The sequence below is a fragment of the Crocodylus siamensis genome, chromosome 4 (genome assembly GCF_052110815.1).
Source record: "Crocodylus siamensis isolate JL-2025a chromosome 4, ASM5211081v1, whole genome shotgun sequence".
Lineage (NCBI taxonomy): Eukaryota > Metazoa > Chordata > Crocodylia > Crocodylidae > Crocodylus > Crocodylus siamensis.
In genome coordinates, this window is record NC_143398.1 from 78,833,404 (window position 1) to 78,849,609 (window position 16,206).

Sequence of the window (16,206 nt, forward strand, 5' to 3'; positions counted from 1 at the left end):
GCAGAACAGCTGCTCTGTTGTCCAGACCTGGCCACTAGATTGAGAAACAGGAAGAAAAAGTAAACCTCTTACCAAATTATGCATAGGTTCCATAAGCAAAGGCTGGTTTCTTAAAATCTGCAATAGGACTGTGTGAAGCAGCGTTAATATAAAATTTGTATTAATATTTATATCAACAAGTACATTGAGTGATACGATTCATAAACATAATAGAAGTAATAGAAGTTGATATAAGGCTTTAATTCATAGGCGATTACATACTGGTGTTTGCCAGTGACAAAGTATTAAGCAAAAATCTTTAAACATTACTAGCTTATGTGTTTATTGAAAATCACAAAAATTAGTCATGGCAGACAGCCCTCCCACCCAATTATCATTAAATGAGTGCAGTTACCCAAGCATCTGTTTTATCCAAAATATATCCTTAAAACTAAAATGGGCAAATGATTTTAAATTCTGCAGAACACTTCAGGACGTAACGAATAATAAGACTTTCCTTGTCTGTACTGCTCTATTATGTTTATTAGTTTATAATAGATTTCTGCCATTGTTGTTGTCAGCCATTATCGGCCTGTAAAAGGCATAGAAAGCAAAGACAGCACCAGAAGAAATAATAAAGGAATAATAAAGAATAAAGAATACAAAAAGATCCTGACACAACACCCAGAGAAATTTTGCAAGAAGTGAGACAAGCCATAAACATTCTAATGACTTATACAAGAACAAGCAGTATATGGTATCAGGGAGGTAGTATTCAGTTTCAAAAAAATTAGGAAAATGATTAGGCTAAGGTTAGTGAGTCAGGTAACCACAAACATCAGTTGAATGAAGGATTACTGCCCTAATAAATGAAAATATCATATGATAAACAAAAAGAGAAATACAAAACTCTAAAACTCTTGGTTCAGAGGTGATACTTTTGATTAGACCAACTAAAAATAGCACAAAAAATTCTCTGTCTTTGCAAGCTTTTAGGCACACGCAGCCTTTTTCAGGCTGCGGAGAAATCAAAGATTGTAAAAATTCCCGTAGGTAGAAAATAAACTCCATTTTGCACAGGGAAAGTTTTAGGCTGGAAGTATGTTTCACTGGGTCTGTGAGAGTCCTTTTGTGTGAGTTGTTTTTTGATGCGTAGATAAAGCTGTCCTCATCCCTGGAGGTATCAGATGTCAGAAGCAGGCAGAGAGGCACCATGATAAGCATCACCATGATTAGCATCACATGATAAGCAACACTCATAAGATACCTAATATTATGGGTTGCAATCATTGCATTTTTTTTTCATATCACTCACAGCAGAATCCAGAAAACAGGCCCTTTTTCTGGTTTCAGATCCAATGCAAACACACATGAATTCAAGATCAGGACTGAAATCTGATACCAGTCCCTCCTACGTTGTGGCATACAATGTTAATAAATACTATCCTAAGGCTAGAGTCAAGACACTAGCTTGAAGGCATCATTATCTGGATTGGGTATGCCAGTTCTATATAGGGAGATATTCTGCGTCTTGGAGCTTCAATCTTCACTTCTGGCTGAGCTGTACTGGTACAAAAATCAGTGGATTGAAGGATTTGTTCCAGGATCCAGCTCAAGTCATGGAGCAAATTAGAGCAGCCTTGTGCAACCTTTGGAGACAAACTATACTCTATACTCTTTACCCCAGCCAGACCACTTACTTTACTCAGCTAAGAATAAACTGTAGTATCTAAAGAGCTACCACAATTTCCACCCTTATTTGCACAACAAGGTTCAGAGACCATTCCTTACCATATGAAGGAGGGAACTCTAGACCCCCACTTGTACAGCGTTGTACCCAAATGACTAATTTGGCCTTCTCTCTATTGTTGAAGAGGGTCTGCTATATGCCATATTTTATATATAGCATGTTTATTAGCACTAATAACAAGGATGGTTTCTTCACTCAGTAAAAAGAACAGAGAAAATTGTAATTGAAATGGGTGGGAACCCTCTTAATTTTTATCCCTGGAGGTGTGGTAGCAGGAAAATATATAGAAGACGGTGCTTATATAAGAGAGTACAATTTAACAATGTGAAAGGGTGGGATGGAGAGGAGTTATAGCGCAAAAGCAAGGAAGCTCCTTGAGTCTTTTTTCACTTTCTGAATGAGCAATAGGTAAAATCTGTGGTGTTAAAAACTGGACTAGATTCTGACTTTCATGACAATAGCAATAATGACTTCTGAGTCAGACATGTCCTGACACTTGATGACCAGTGGGATGACAGGCTTTCAGCATTTTGTTTGAAATGATCCATGACCTAGGAAAGAGACAAACATACAAATATTCTGATGTCATTTTTAAAAATTTAGGACGTTATCATTGATATAATATACCTTGCCCCAAGGTGCATTTCAAATGGTGTTTTGACAAAAGAGATAAAAGGAAGGAACTAATGGAAATAAGGGAAACTAGACATTTCAGCTGAGTGACTATTATTTTTTTTCATTATATAATTGTAGTGAAGCTGAATTTCAGTAATGATTGCCATTTGAGAGCTAGAGTAGGTGTGTGCTGATGGTTAAATGTTAAGCATGAACTTTAACTCTTAAAACATGTATGGAATTGACATAGTTCAATAAACAGTGCAAGAATGAAGTTGTTCAGGAAGTATAAAAATATTTACGCAATGTGAGTGCAATGTGGGTGGAATTTTCAGTTAAGTTATGCATTTTGCAATTTCAAGGACAAATTTGTGTGGGTAGAGCCCATAATTTCCACACAAAATGAAAAGCATTACAGGGGCAATTAAATAATTAGTCATGTGTATTATGTAGCATGCATTAAAGGAAGACAGCCTCTACCAATTCATTTACTACTGCTAAGGTGCTTATGTAGGCTTTACTAAAAGGGATCACAAAATGACATTAGTGGGCAAAATTATAGGAACAATAATCAGGAGCACCTGGATAAACAGCAGCGTTACAGCTTTGGGTTTACTAAACTCATTACACTGCCTACAATCAATTGCATCTTGATTCCTATCTTGAATCACGGTCACAGCCCCAGGGGAGATAGGAGTTTTCTTTGGTAACTGCATGATTTACCTTTTTCAAAGACTGGGGCGATCTTTGCTTTTTGGCTCAAATGTTGTATCTTTATCCTAGAGGAGATCATACTGGCAATGCAAATACAGGAGTTGTAGATCCTCTTCTGCCAGTGAAATCCTGCTACCACTGCATATAGTTTAAAGGGACAGCGGTACTAATCAGGAGTAGCTGAAAAATAGGAATGCAATAGCCTACTTTTGGACTCCCTACTGAGTGGCTTTGAACTCTCTTCACAGCTCAATCATCTGTTCCCACTTAACGGCAGCTTTATAACCCTTTCATACAGGCAGAGGTGCATCAAGAAGCTGTAGGGCAACCATGATTCAGGGCCTCTGTCCTCAGATGATTATCCAAAGGTGAAAAATGCTCTTTGGTAATATGAAATACAGTTTTCTCCATGACCTGTACTGGGGCACTAACTCACTTCATCAGAAGACAGACAGCTAGATAATGACTTTCTAGGCTGGATTCTAACTGGTGACTCACAGTTGAAAGTCTCTTGATCCCATCAACTCTCCAAATCACTATATTTCTCCTTTGTTGCTTTTTATCCGTAGCTAATTCTGTTCTCGATACATATAAAAATAATATTAAAGGCAAAGTAAAACCAACCTAAAATATGTTTCTGACTGTGAGGTATTCAGGGGTGTATCTTCATAGTTTAATATGTGGCATCTAAAATTTGTCTCTAATTTTCTACTATTCAGATCTAAATCTCACGTGTTTATCTTGAAAACTGTTTAAAACCTGAATTAGCTTAGCATTCTAAGTATCATGTATTTGGACCAAACAGAGCTAAGTCCAAGTTCAGATTTATTGAACCACTAAAGTACAGGGTATGGATGATCAAATACAATTTTCAAGATACATATATTTATGACCAAAATGTTTTTTGGTCTGGTGAAGATACCAGAGAGAGAGAGAGTTTTACTTGCACTTACCTCCAGAACTCTGTACCTTTTGTTATTTATCATTAAGTAGAATGGGATTACCTCAGAGTCCTCAGTAAAGCCTGAGCGTGTCTTGCTTTCAACTGTTTCAAAGTCTAAAAAGTGTGACCCTGGGTCTATATACACATGAAATTAATGCAACACAATAAACTCTGACACATATTGTGCCAGAGTTTATTTCTCCTGGGCTAAACGTTTTTACATGTGTGCCTGGGACCACAGCATGTTGAGCTGGGTTAAAGCAGCCCCAGCTGACAGGAGATTGGGGGTCAGCCTGCCACCCCAGGCCTGCTCTGACCCAACTCACCATGCTGAGGACAGGCTGGCTGGGGCACAAGGGTGCTCCAGTGTGGGGCTAACCAGCAGGCAGCTCCCTCACTGAAGCACCCTCGTGCCCCAGCCAGCCCCATCAGCATCTACACAAGAATTGCTGCATAGTAAAGCACGCTGTGTTGTAGGAGAGTATTTCTGTTTACAAGTGCCAATCTCCAGTGGAATTAGCTAGTTTACTGCAGCTTAGTAGGGCCATACATATTAGTGCTGAGACTTAGTGTTAATTAGGAAGCGCCATAGTAAACAACTCATGTAGATGTGCTCACTGTAACCCAGAGTGCTCATGGCTTTGGTGGGACCTTGCAGGGATTTCAGTTCTGAGAAGTAGTTTCAGGGGCTAGGATGCTGGACTGCAGAGTCCCAAAACAGAAGAAGAGGTTCTAGATGAAGAACCCAAGCCATAAGAGCAATTTCTGGACAGCTTTCCTACTCTCTCTGTATTAATATTTCTAATACTTTATCCTTACCTCATTGAAGAAAGAAACTGAGTCTTTATGGAAATTTCTCCTGGGACTTCATGCAAGCTGGGAGGCCAAATGCTGGTATATTGACCAAAATTCATTATGTGTAATTACTTCCTTTTCTTGTCATTTTCAGGATGCAACAGTGTTTTGTTTTGTTTCTTTTCCATTAGTATTGTTGGAAGTTTGTCATTGTCTATCTTAGATGTGGTCACACACAAACAATAATTAAGGAGTTGCTAAGATTTATGACCCCTGTGGATTAACTATAGAAGTCCTTATTCTGACAATGAATTAGGATGAGTGCTGCTATGTCAATAGAAGATAACTGCTGCAGTTAATCAGTTTAGTGACATAAGATGTGAACACTTTTTCCTCCTCATTTATAAAATCTGGTATAATTCTGTTATGAGTATACTGCAGAGACACTTAAAAAAAAAAAATCACAGAACAACAAATAAAGATTTAAGTGGCAGTCCATCTCTAGTGCCTGTTTCTTATTACTGTCCTCATTTCTTGTCATGTTTTTATAGTTTTATCTGTTCATGTCTTTGTAGTATTGAAACCATCTGCTTTATATATTGAAAGGAACACCAAAAATTGCTCTTAATTTTCTTTTATTGCAGATTCAGGTCAAGGTTATCATGACTGGCCTACTATTTCCTCACATTTCAATGTAATGTATTGCCACATCATAGGCTAGTTATATCAATTGTCATCATCTTAATTTAAAAAGGACAGTCCATCAAACAGTCTGTTTGTTAATCCTGTGACAATAGAATCATCCAGATCAGAAATTTCAAAAAGACAACATTCTTAAAAAGCATTTGTTGATAGTCCTACATTACCTGTGATTTGAAATGCATCTGTTCCTATCCAGATTTGAAATCTATGAGGATTTAATACATGGCACGAAGAGATAAGAATGAACAAGCTGAAGGTAGAGTGAATCATTTGAATAACAGTCAACATTGTACCTGAACATATTCAAGTGCAGATGTCCACACAGAGACAGATCCAGAGGGGGTATGGTGGCATACGGAGCTTTCCCACAGCCTCTCAGAGCTCACCAGCATGTCAGCAGGGCTTCTGCTAGGACCTCTGCAGGTTCTGTGAGCTCTATGATTTCACTGGCTGCTCTGCCTGGAGTCCCTGCTTCCAAGAAGCTCTGGAGTCTTCTCTGTTTCCAGTCCCACTCATTCCCTCCTTTCCCCTGCTGCTGAATTGAGACAGGGGGAAGAAGTAGGGGAAGACCAAACAGCAGCCACACCCTGAGCTGAAAAAGCTAGGACTCTAGGCAGACCCTAAGCCAAGCAGCTCATAGGCTAGGGACAGACATTACATATAAACCAGTTTAAGTGATCAGAAGCTGGTTTAAACTTGTTCAGTGCACACAAACCAGTTTGAAAATGGCTGAAACCAGTTTGAGATAAACCTGGTTGAATGTAGTATCAGACTTAATGGATTTGGCTCAAACCAGTTTATGCAATGTCTGTCCCAGACCCCTTGCTGGTTTAAGTTAAACCAGACACCCCCAACATCCCAGCATGCTCTCTGGGCTGGGCTCCACAGCAGAGCTGGCCCTGCTCCCCTGCTCCCTGGTTGCAGCTCCAGCAGAGACTTGCAGGCTGCTCCCCCCCAACCCTCTCACCACTCCCTGCTAAGTAGGAATTCTCCCCTCCACAATGCCCTGCTAAGAGGTATTTGCCTATTAGCTAGCAGACCACGTGCTGGCTCATGTCCGTGCTGTGACAAAGGCATAATCAACAGGTAGCTGATAATGTCCCTCTGTTGTTTCCTTAATGGGGTGATAAACACTGGGGGTTGGGGGGGATAAACACTGTTATTAATTCCCTGCTGGGCTAATCAAAGCATCCTGTTGGAGCCTGGCCACACCTCTCCTTAGCTTAGCACTGTAAAATAAAGGGAGGGCTGCTCTAGCGCTCCCCAGCTTCTAGCCGGAGCCACCTCAGACGTGTGCCTGCATGTCTGGAATAAAAACAGAATGTCTATCCACCTCCAAATCAGCTCAAGCTTTGCAGGTTAGGCTGACCTACAAAGATTGAGTCAATTCAGGCTTAAGCTTTTTGAATGTCTGTCTGTAGCCATAGAGACCACAGCATATGGGGAGCTGTGTTGACATGCCGGTGAGTTCTAATAGCTCACTGGCATCCAAGATCAAAGCAACAGGTGGGGCCACACCACCTTGGTCATGTGGCACATGCACAATGAGATCTCTTCATTACGCAGGTCCCACACAGTTCAAAGGAGTGTGGACACATACCGATGCCTGTGATTCTGGAACTGTCCATGCATCTGCGTGCACTAACTTGAATCCTCAGATACACTTTAAGTTATCATGCATGCAGAAGCTTCTCTTACAGCTTCTGAGATTTTATAAGTACCACGTGAAAAAGTAAAGCATTTGTTTAGAAGTGTCCAGGATACTTGGCAATCAGCAAAACTCGGGTCATGTTTTCATTTAATATCATCAATGGTTTTATAACACTATACTAAAATACAATGGGCATTAATATTCCTTTTACTAAATATATTAGTTTTAATATGGCAAAAGTGTGATTAAACTGTAATTTAGAATGTATTTGGAATTTGCATTTCTAAACCTGTGGCCAATCAGAGAATTTAATAACATTTCTGAGTTGGTATATATATAAAAAGAGAAATCTCTCATGAAAATTGTAAGGTGAAATCTTAGTATTGTTACCCAGGTAAAATTATTATTGACTTTCAGTGCATTACCATTGCATCTGCATAACTGCAATTCATTTTATGTAGTCCTGTTTGCTCTATATTACATACAAGAAACCATTTTTCCTTGATCATGATCTTAATTGGTCAACATTGATCTTAATTTTTTTCTGCTAAAGAAAAGGTGTTCATATTTGTGTTCCTTCTTTTACAGAATACATATCCAGGAAATGAACAATCACAGCTGCATGCTCTGCGCTGGTATATTTTGATATTTAACTTCCAAAAAATATTTTAGATTTTCTCATTAATGCCTCAATGCTTCATGTTAATTTGCAGAAAATCTATAAAATTGTCTTTGTTGCAACCTCTTGAAATCACAGAACTACTCTTGTGCTTTGCAGAATCCAATCATTTGCTTTCAGAAGGAAGCATCATTACAACAGAGACAAAACCAGTAACACCCTGACTTTAATTTATTGAAATTTCTTTACCCTATAATTTTACCCTCCAATTCCAAAATTAAAAGAGAAAGTGCCTCAAGTAACACTCAAATGTTCTGATTTTAAAATATATTCTTAGAGTATTTGTCCTAGAAGAATGACTGAATTAGAGAAAGATTCAGATTCAACACAGATGTGTTGATAGCTGTCTATTGTAAACATGCATGGAGAATCTGCCCCTAGTCCTATTAGTGCCATTCCTATAATGGAGGATATAAATTAGGACTATGGCCTCTGAATATCAGATTTCATGGTAATATATCTGCTGACTTTAGAGAGCTCTTGAGCACCATATAAACAGTGAACTGAGAGAGATTTTTAATGATGAAATTTGTTTCTATAATGTGTAGGCCTGTCATTGAAACCAACTTGCCATAACAAAAATAAATAAAGCACAGAAGGTCAATGGCATTTCCCTTTTTCATAATAAATCTTTTATAAAGGTTATGCCATACTTAATATGAGATTCAGACTACAAAACCTCCAAGTTAAGGTAATAATACACATTACAGTTTGCCCATGCCTTGTTGTATTATAAACCTATTGAACTTTTAAAGTAACCACACCAGCAAATGTACTAAACATGAAAACTAATACTAGTAGTAGTTTATTTACAGCTTTTGCTAAAACAATATAGTAAAAATGGCAAAAAATATAATAGATAATAAAATGATAAATACAATAAATATAAATGCAATATATAATATATTAATAAAAATATAAAGTATGGTTATTGGTAAAACCATGTAGTAAGATTATAACATTCTACCATTAAAACAAAATAAAAACAAAGTATATCATACAAAAATAGAGAAAATAAAACAACAAATAAAAAAAATGGGAATTTTATTTTATTTTGGCCCTTATTCTTTGTACAAGAAATGCAAATTCACCCAGAGATACTAGAACAGGCTGTAAGTTATTAGAAAGGAACTAACCTGTTTTTATCCTTGGTAGCCCAATTTTCTTCTTCTTTCTTCAAAGAATGAGCAAGACCACAAATAGTAATTTATTTCATTCTTCCTCCAAGAACAAACCCTGTCCGTATATGGGTCAGACAACACATGGCCATAACAACTGCACATTTCATTTGAGTAAACTACAGTAGAGTCATGGCCTCTTATTTTTTGTGGTTTTATAATTCAGATAGGAAGGTTTCTAAACCAAAAGAGTTATTTATGAATATTAAAAAAGTAGAAGTTTAAGAAGATCTCAGTGCCTGCATATCTGTCTGCATGCTGACATCTTTAGCTCTTGAATTTGTCTCTTCTTCTAAATATAGAAGGGATATCAGATTGGTGACTTTCAGTACATTTCCTAAGTCATTTGTCTAGAGAAGAATATGTGTTATTTAACTGGGCAACTATTTGTTTACCTGGGAGAAGAGAGACTTCTAAAATGCACTTCTTAGGGCATCTGCTAGGGGTACAGGTTCTGATTTGTATCTAGTCATTTAGAGTTAGCACAATAAGCAGCCTCATGTCAGATCACAATGTGTTCCTCTTGTAAAATTTGGATAGAGATGCAAGCTGCCTTAGAAAGTAATTAGATTTTTTACTTTTTTAAATAAACCATAGAGTCAGCACTCATATAATAAAATAGATGTTTAGTGTGTGTACAGGTGTTCATTGCAGCTGATCTACATTCATGTGGCTTTTGCTTTAAACCACATGAAAAGAGACTGAGAAAGCACAGTATATAGCTATTAACTGCTGCTGGGAGCTGTGTGGGGGAACCGGAGTGAATAACTCAGGTGGGGGAAGGAGAGAATCTGTGGGAGATGTTGGTGGGGTGGGGATGCGGTGGGCCTGCAGAGGGATTGGTGGGTCCACAGGGCGAAATTTTCAGTTTGGAGGCAGTGAGGAAGGGTCAGGGGGCCAAAAATAGCCTGGTCAGGGCAGGTAGAAAGATTAAAGCCCCATAACTGGGGTAAGCGGCTGTGCTTTCCCAGTCCTGGGGCTGCGCTCAGAATGCGGAAAGGTGTTCAATAGATAGGGTTAACGCATTTCAAGCCAAGTTAATTCTTCTTCTCAGATGAACTAATTTATATCAGGCACACCATTTTTTGCTTGAATTTACCTCCCAGAACATCTACACAGATGGGCCTTTAGATCAACCTAAATGCCCATCAATCTAAATGTAATGCCTGCATGTACATTTAGTGTTGCCAGTACCACCTTTTTACTGGTATTTTTGTAGAAGGATAAAACTCCATCCAAGGCCTGTTTTGCTTTAACACACAACTTTTCAATGTGCTTATGTCAGCTCAGGTTTTTATTAAATAGATTCCAAGGTATTTAAACGAGACTAACACCTCCAATTTATTTTTCTGAGAAAACCTTACCCATTTTACCCTTTAATTTAAAAAACAAACAAACATAGTATAGTACAGTACCTTGGATTTAACATTATTGATTTCCAAGCTATTTAAAACATAATACTGCTCAAAAGCATCTAGTAACCTTTGGAGACCTGTCTGGGACTGTGACATTAGTAACAAGTCATCTACATAAAGTAAGATGGAGATAGACTCCTTCAATAGAATAGGTACCAGGAATGGAGCTCCTGCTAGCATATGTTTTAGATCATTCTGAGATAGATTAAAAATAGTGGAACAAGCAGATATTTTCATCATACCCCTATCCTAGAAAACTACTAGATAAGGCACCACTGATCCCGTAACATTGATGCTGTATTTGTATAGTAAGCAGCAATTAATTGTAAGAAAGCTTAACCATTGATGCCACTTCCAGTTTCTTCCAGAATGTTAATCAGTCTATGGAGTCTAAAACTCCCATTAGATCTATGAAGTCTTCATATAAACTATTTGTATATTTTGATGCCAAATAATGCAACGCTAAGCAACGATCCATGCAAGAATAACTTTCTGTACAACCAGCCTGTTCTTCTCTCAGAATGTTATTTTCAGAAAAACGTGTTTGTATATCAGAGAGTAAATGTATATTTTGGCTGGAATATGAATGAGACTAATAGGATGATATGCTACAGAAATTCTAACTAGGGCTGTGCAACATTTCAAGGGGTGTTTCATTTCGAAGCTGTTTTGACACATTTCAAGCTTGAAACAGCAAAATTGAAATGAAACAACAGGCTTTGAAACAGCTACAAAACGAAATGAGGACACTTGAAACTTTTCAAAACTTTCAAGTTTTGAAGCAGCCTGGTGGCGGGAGGCAGGGGAGAGCCAGGGCTGCACTCCAAGTGGCTCTGTGAGCCCCATGGAGCTCAGCCTGGTAGGAGATGGCAGGAAAGCCAGTGGCAGAGCCACTGTGAGCACAGCCCCAAGTGCAACCCTGGTGAGCACAGCCTAGTGGCGGGAGGCAGCAGAGAGCCAGTGGTGGAGCCGCTCTGAGTGCAGCCCTGACCAGTGGCTCTTGGCCACCTCCCACCCCCAGGCTCAGCTCTGTGGGGCTGTGGAGCCTCCCACCGCCAGGCTGTGCTCACCAGGCCTGTGCTCCAAGCAGCTCCACCACTGGCTCTCCGGCCACCTCCTGCCACTGGGCTGAGCTTCATGGGGTTGGCAGAGCCACTTGGAATACAGCCCTGGAACCAAGTGCAGCCTTGGCAAGCAGAGACCAGTGGCTGGAGGCACCGCAGCCCCAGGGAACTGAGCCTAGCGGCAGGAGGCAGCATGAGATGGCAGAGAGGCACTGGCATGCTCCAAGTGCAGCCTGGCAGCAGAAGGAGGGGAGAGCCAGGGCTGTGCTCCAACCTGCCCTCCCAGCACTGCTACTGAGTGCTGAGAAGAATGAAATGCCAAAGTTATAGGCATTTTCATGATTCCCCATTATAGCCTATGGGCAAAATGTCAAAACACATCAAAACAGCGAAACAGTTTTGATGAAATTAAATAGAACAGTACTTCAAAACAAAATGAAACAAAATGTCACGAAACACTGTCCCTTTGAAATGGCAAATGGAAGGCAAACTGAAACAGTGCTGTTTTGCACAGCCCTATTTCTAATCTCTATGTTTTAAATATTAGGAGAGTTATATTTTGGTTTCAATGCTTAGGATAAAAACCTTTTAAAAGAAATTATTGTTTAAAAAAATAGAAATTGGGTACTACCTATCAATTAATTTCCTGAAGATTTCTGGGGGAAGAACATCAAGGCCAGGGATCTTACCATTACTCAGTAGGGATATATATTCTTACTTGAGATGCAGAGATAAGGTAGTGTTTTACTTGTGATACATGATAGATAACATTTCTTTCAGGAAGTAGCCAACTCTCACTGGGTTTCAGTAGGTTGTTAAAAATTTTCAAGGATATTCTTGTTAGGGATTAAGTTAATTAATGCTCTGCCAAAAGTGTCAATTATCTTTATTTTTCTCTGTGTCTATCAGTTCCTTCCACAGCCTCATTTAATATTTTCTCCTTCTTATCTATTACTTGTTTATACTTGAATCTTCTTACTCTCTTGAAAGAAGAGATCTACAATCAACTAACAAAAACAATCTTTTCCATTCAACCCAGTACCTTCCCCACTAACAGTCCAATGATACAGTCCAGTAAATGGGCACTGTAAGCTGATGATGGGGTATATGAAGTTGATAGATTCACTCTATTAATTATATCTTTTTTACAAATTGATAGATACTTTTTCTTCCCTCTGACTCCTATCCATTTATCAATCTCACACTATTTATGTTACTACTTATTTTGTGGTTTATCTTGGATGTGATATGTATTCAAGATAGAAAAGCCAAAATACACAATGTTACATATATGAATCACTTCTACAGTTAGTCTCCAGAAGTTTAAATGAAATTATGGTATAAGGTGATCATCAGGTTTATGCTGTGTGTCCTGAGGGTTTTACCAAGATTAAAAGAAAAGCAACAGACAAACACCAGAAAAATGTGTGAGATTATATTAGGTATGTATCTTTATCATTTTAAAGCAAGTTTATAAAAGCTTTCCTGTTTGATCAAATAACCTTGTTGTCTTTTTTTTTTGTCCCAAAGATCCTTTCCTCTCAAACACTTTCTTCTAACACCTAAATTCACTGTAAGAGAAAGAAAACAGCTAACCTGTTAGTGGCCTTGTTAGATAAAGAGTCTAAATTAGTTCCACTGGCTCCCTGGGGACAGAGAACAGCATGACCTCCCTGCTCCAGACAGCATTTTAAGAAGTCAGACAAAATTTTCTTTTTGCTTCAACATCAACCTTGAGGGTTCCATCCTAATTGTTTCTTGTTTGACTCAACTACTTAATTGATTCACCCTGCATTAACAGCTGCATCTGAAAAATATAGAGATATGGCAAACTGTTCTGTAGTATTTTTTTCCCTTTGTGTAACATGCTCTTGATCAGATAAGCTTTTCTTAATCTTCTTTAAAAGATTTGATTCTTAATACAAATGAACTGTTTTGGACTTAGTTCTTTGAATCTGAGGAAAAGCTGGCTCTCCTTGTATTACCCACTTGGTTATATTACTGATACATGGAGTACTTTCCTATTCCTTTCTTTGAATCTTGGAGCATTATTTGTGAACTCCTTACAAGGCCTGTGCGAGTAGGCAGGTATTCAATCCAGCTTCATATCTGGCTGCTTTGGAGCTGTCTCTGTCTTGGGGCAGTTGATTGTCTGTACTAATTATTTCCTCTCCTTAGTCTGTCGTTTTGTAGGTGTAAATTATTGCTAATTAACCAATTATCTAGTAGCTACTGTGTGTTGAGCTGGTGCTGGGAGTGAATCATGATTGATTGGTAATTGGTAACACAGTAGTTTAGCAGCCAGGCTTGCAGTAGTTCCCCCCCCCCCCCACACACACACACCATGTGCCCCAAGACAGACACAGTTGCACAAGCACCCATGTCATGAATTTTGCCTGTTCACAGCTAGGGATGCAGGGCCCCAGAACCCAGAAGCCCCGCACTTATCTCCTTGACAGCTGGCTGGCGTCATAGCTGCAGCAGGGGCCACCATCCCTGTGTCAGCTATGTCATGAGTTTAGCTTGTCTGCAGCTTGAGGTGCAGTTCCCCCCAAACCCCTGTACCTATCACCTTGAAACTTTGTGGCCTCAGCAGGGGCTACCCCTGTGGTGTAACACATACATGTGACATGTTTTGCTTACAAGTTTTGGGGCACAGTTCTCCCCAAACCCCTGCACCAGTCTTCTTGAAACTTGGAAGGTTTCATGCACGCAGTGGAGGCTACCGTCCCTGCAGGTTTCATCCAAATTGGACAAAAAGCAACAAAGTTATAGATATTTCATTGATTCTCCTTTATGCCCTATGGCTGGATCTCTGAAGCGGCTCTGAAGTTTTCTGAAGCAGTTTGGAAGCTCTGAACTGCTTTGGAAAGCCTAAAGAAGCCAGTGCTTCAGTCCAGACATGCTGCTTCAGACGCCAAAGCATCTGAAGCTTCTCTGGATCTGAAGCACGGTCCGAAGCCTCGCACAGCCCTACTCCTTACCTGCTCATCTCATTTACCCCAGTTTTTAATGCTGTGAAACTGTAGGATGGAAAAAATCATGAAAGGGAACAGTTACCAACTCTTATGTAATCTCCCTGTGGCCGTAATTCGGTAAAGTAGTGACATACCTATATATCATGACAGTCTATGGGCGTCACTGGTATGTGCTGTAGAGCTTGGGTCCCCTCTTGCCTGACACCCTAATCATAGGCAATGACAGGGTGGGTCCTTGTGGGTGTCACCTGGTTATTTAGGTTGCCATTCCTTCTTGCCTGCCACAACTTGATCTTATCTTTTGGGAGACAGTTCACCACAGGTGACTCTCTGGACCTTCACATCCTGGCTTCTTCGTGGGGCTCCAACGTCCCCTTTACCCTGTCCTTACCACATCCATAGATGATTCCTTTTTCCTCTGTCTGTCAAGCTGTTTTTGGTATGGGCCCATACTGGAGGCCATCTCTTGCTAATTCAAATCCACAACAATAGAACTAACCTCTCTCAGTTTGAGATACTAACTTTACCATAAATGTGCATAAATAAGGACTATAATAGGAAAAGATCAGCATCTACTGTCATAGGCCTTGGGGCATTTCCCCAGGCCGTTTGCCTCTGGCTTGGTGCCTCTTGTATTTTCTTATAAGTTTTTCCTTTTTCTTCATTGATTTGGGGTCAGTAGGCACTACAGCTCTTCACTGTTTTCCCACAGTATTGTCTGGGCACTTCCTAGCAAGTTGCTACCCTGCACACCTTGGGCCCCTCTGACCTGTGTGTCTCTCAGCTCTTTGAGGTAACTCCCTCTGGCACTTCAGTCGCCCATCCCGGTGCCTTGAGCCTGCTTCTCTTGGGGCATGACCCCTCTGCTGCTGCCACTCTGCACCACTGGGCCAGCAGCCCTGCAGCAGCTCCTTACTGGTTCCTCTCCTGGAGCCTCTGCCATGCGTCTCCACCATGGCTCTCTGCCCTCTCTCTAGAGTCTCCATGCCATGTGCTGCTTCATCACAAGGCTCAGGTGTGGCCTCCTGCCCTGTCTCTGAAGCCTCTCCCCAGCATGCCTCCGCTGTGGCTCTCCACCCCGTCTCCAGAGCCTCTGTGCCACAGGCCACCCTGCCACATGGCTTGACTGGGGCTTGACTGCAGCCCTCCACCCCAACTCTGGGTTTTTTTCTCCTTGTACCTCTGCCACAGCTTTCTGCCCTATCCCTGGGGTCTCTGTATCTCTTGCTGCTCCACCACATGCCTCCACTGCTGCTCTCTGCCCCATCTCTGGAGCTCCTTCCCCATGTGCTGCTGCACCACGCAGCTCTTCTGCCACACACACTCCCCAGACTCTTGGGCTTCTCTGCCCCCTGCCGTGCTGCAACACTGCTCTTCCCAGTGCTGCTTCATTGGCAGGTCCTGCCCCTTCTCTCCACCAAGCTTCAGGGCCACACTACTCCTGAAAAAGCAAGCTGGAGCCTATTCACTGTCAGCATTCACTGTAGGTGACAGGGGAGACTGTGGCAGGCTGCCTCCTTCCCTTTCACATTGGGCATTAAGTAATGTACTTAAGTATGAGTCAAGGGCTCAGCCCTGAGGTTGCAGTAACTGGTGGGATTAATTTGCTTCCATTGTATGATGGGTAAATGCTGGTAGATACATATATAAACAGGTACTCCTACAACAACTTTCTATTAAAGCCTTCCTTATAGATAGCTCACCCATCCCCAAGTACTACAACGTGCTCTGCACCCCTGAATG

At 40.5% G+C, this 16,206-nt stretch overlaps 1 long non-coding RNA gene across 1 annotated transcript in view; it reads right to left on the minus strand.

Annotated features, from left to right (window-relative positions):
- Window positions 1-369: 369 nt before the first annotated feature.
- Window positions 370-16,206, minus strand: part of LOC149865890 (uncharacterized) — a 166,660-nt gene continuing 150,823 nt past the window's right edge. Inside the window, exon 4 of the long non-coding RNA XR_016441562.1 lies at window positions 370-2,280. This is a non-coding gene — a long non-coding RNA (uncharacterized LOC149865890). The remainder of the gene's footprint in view (window positions 2,281-16,206) is intronic.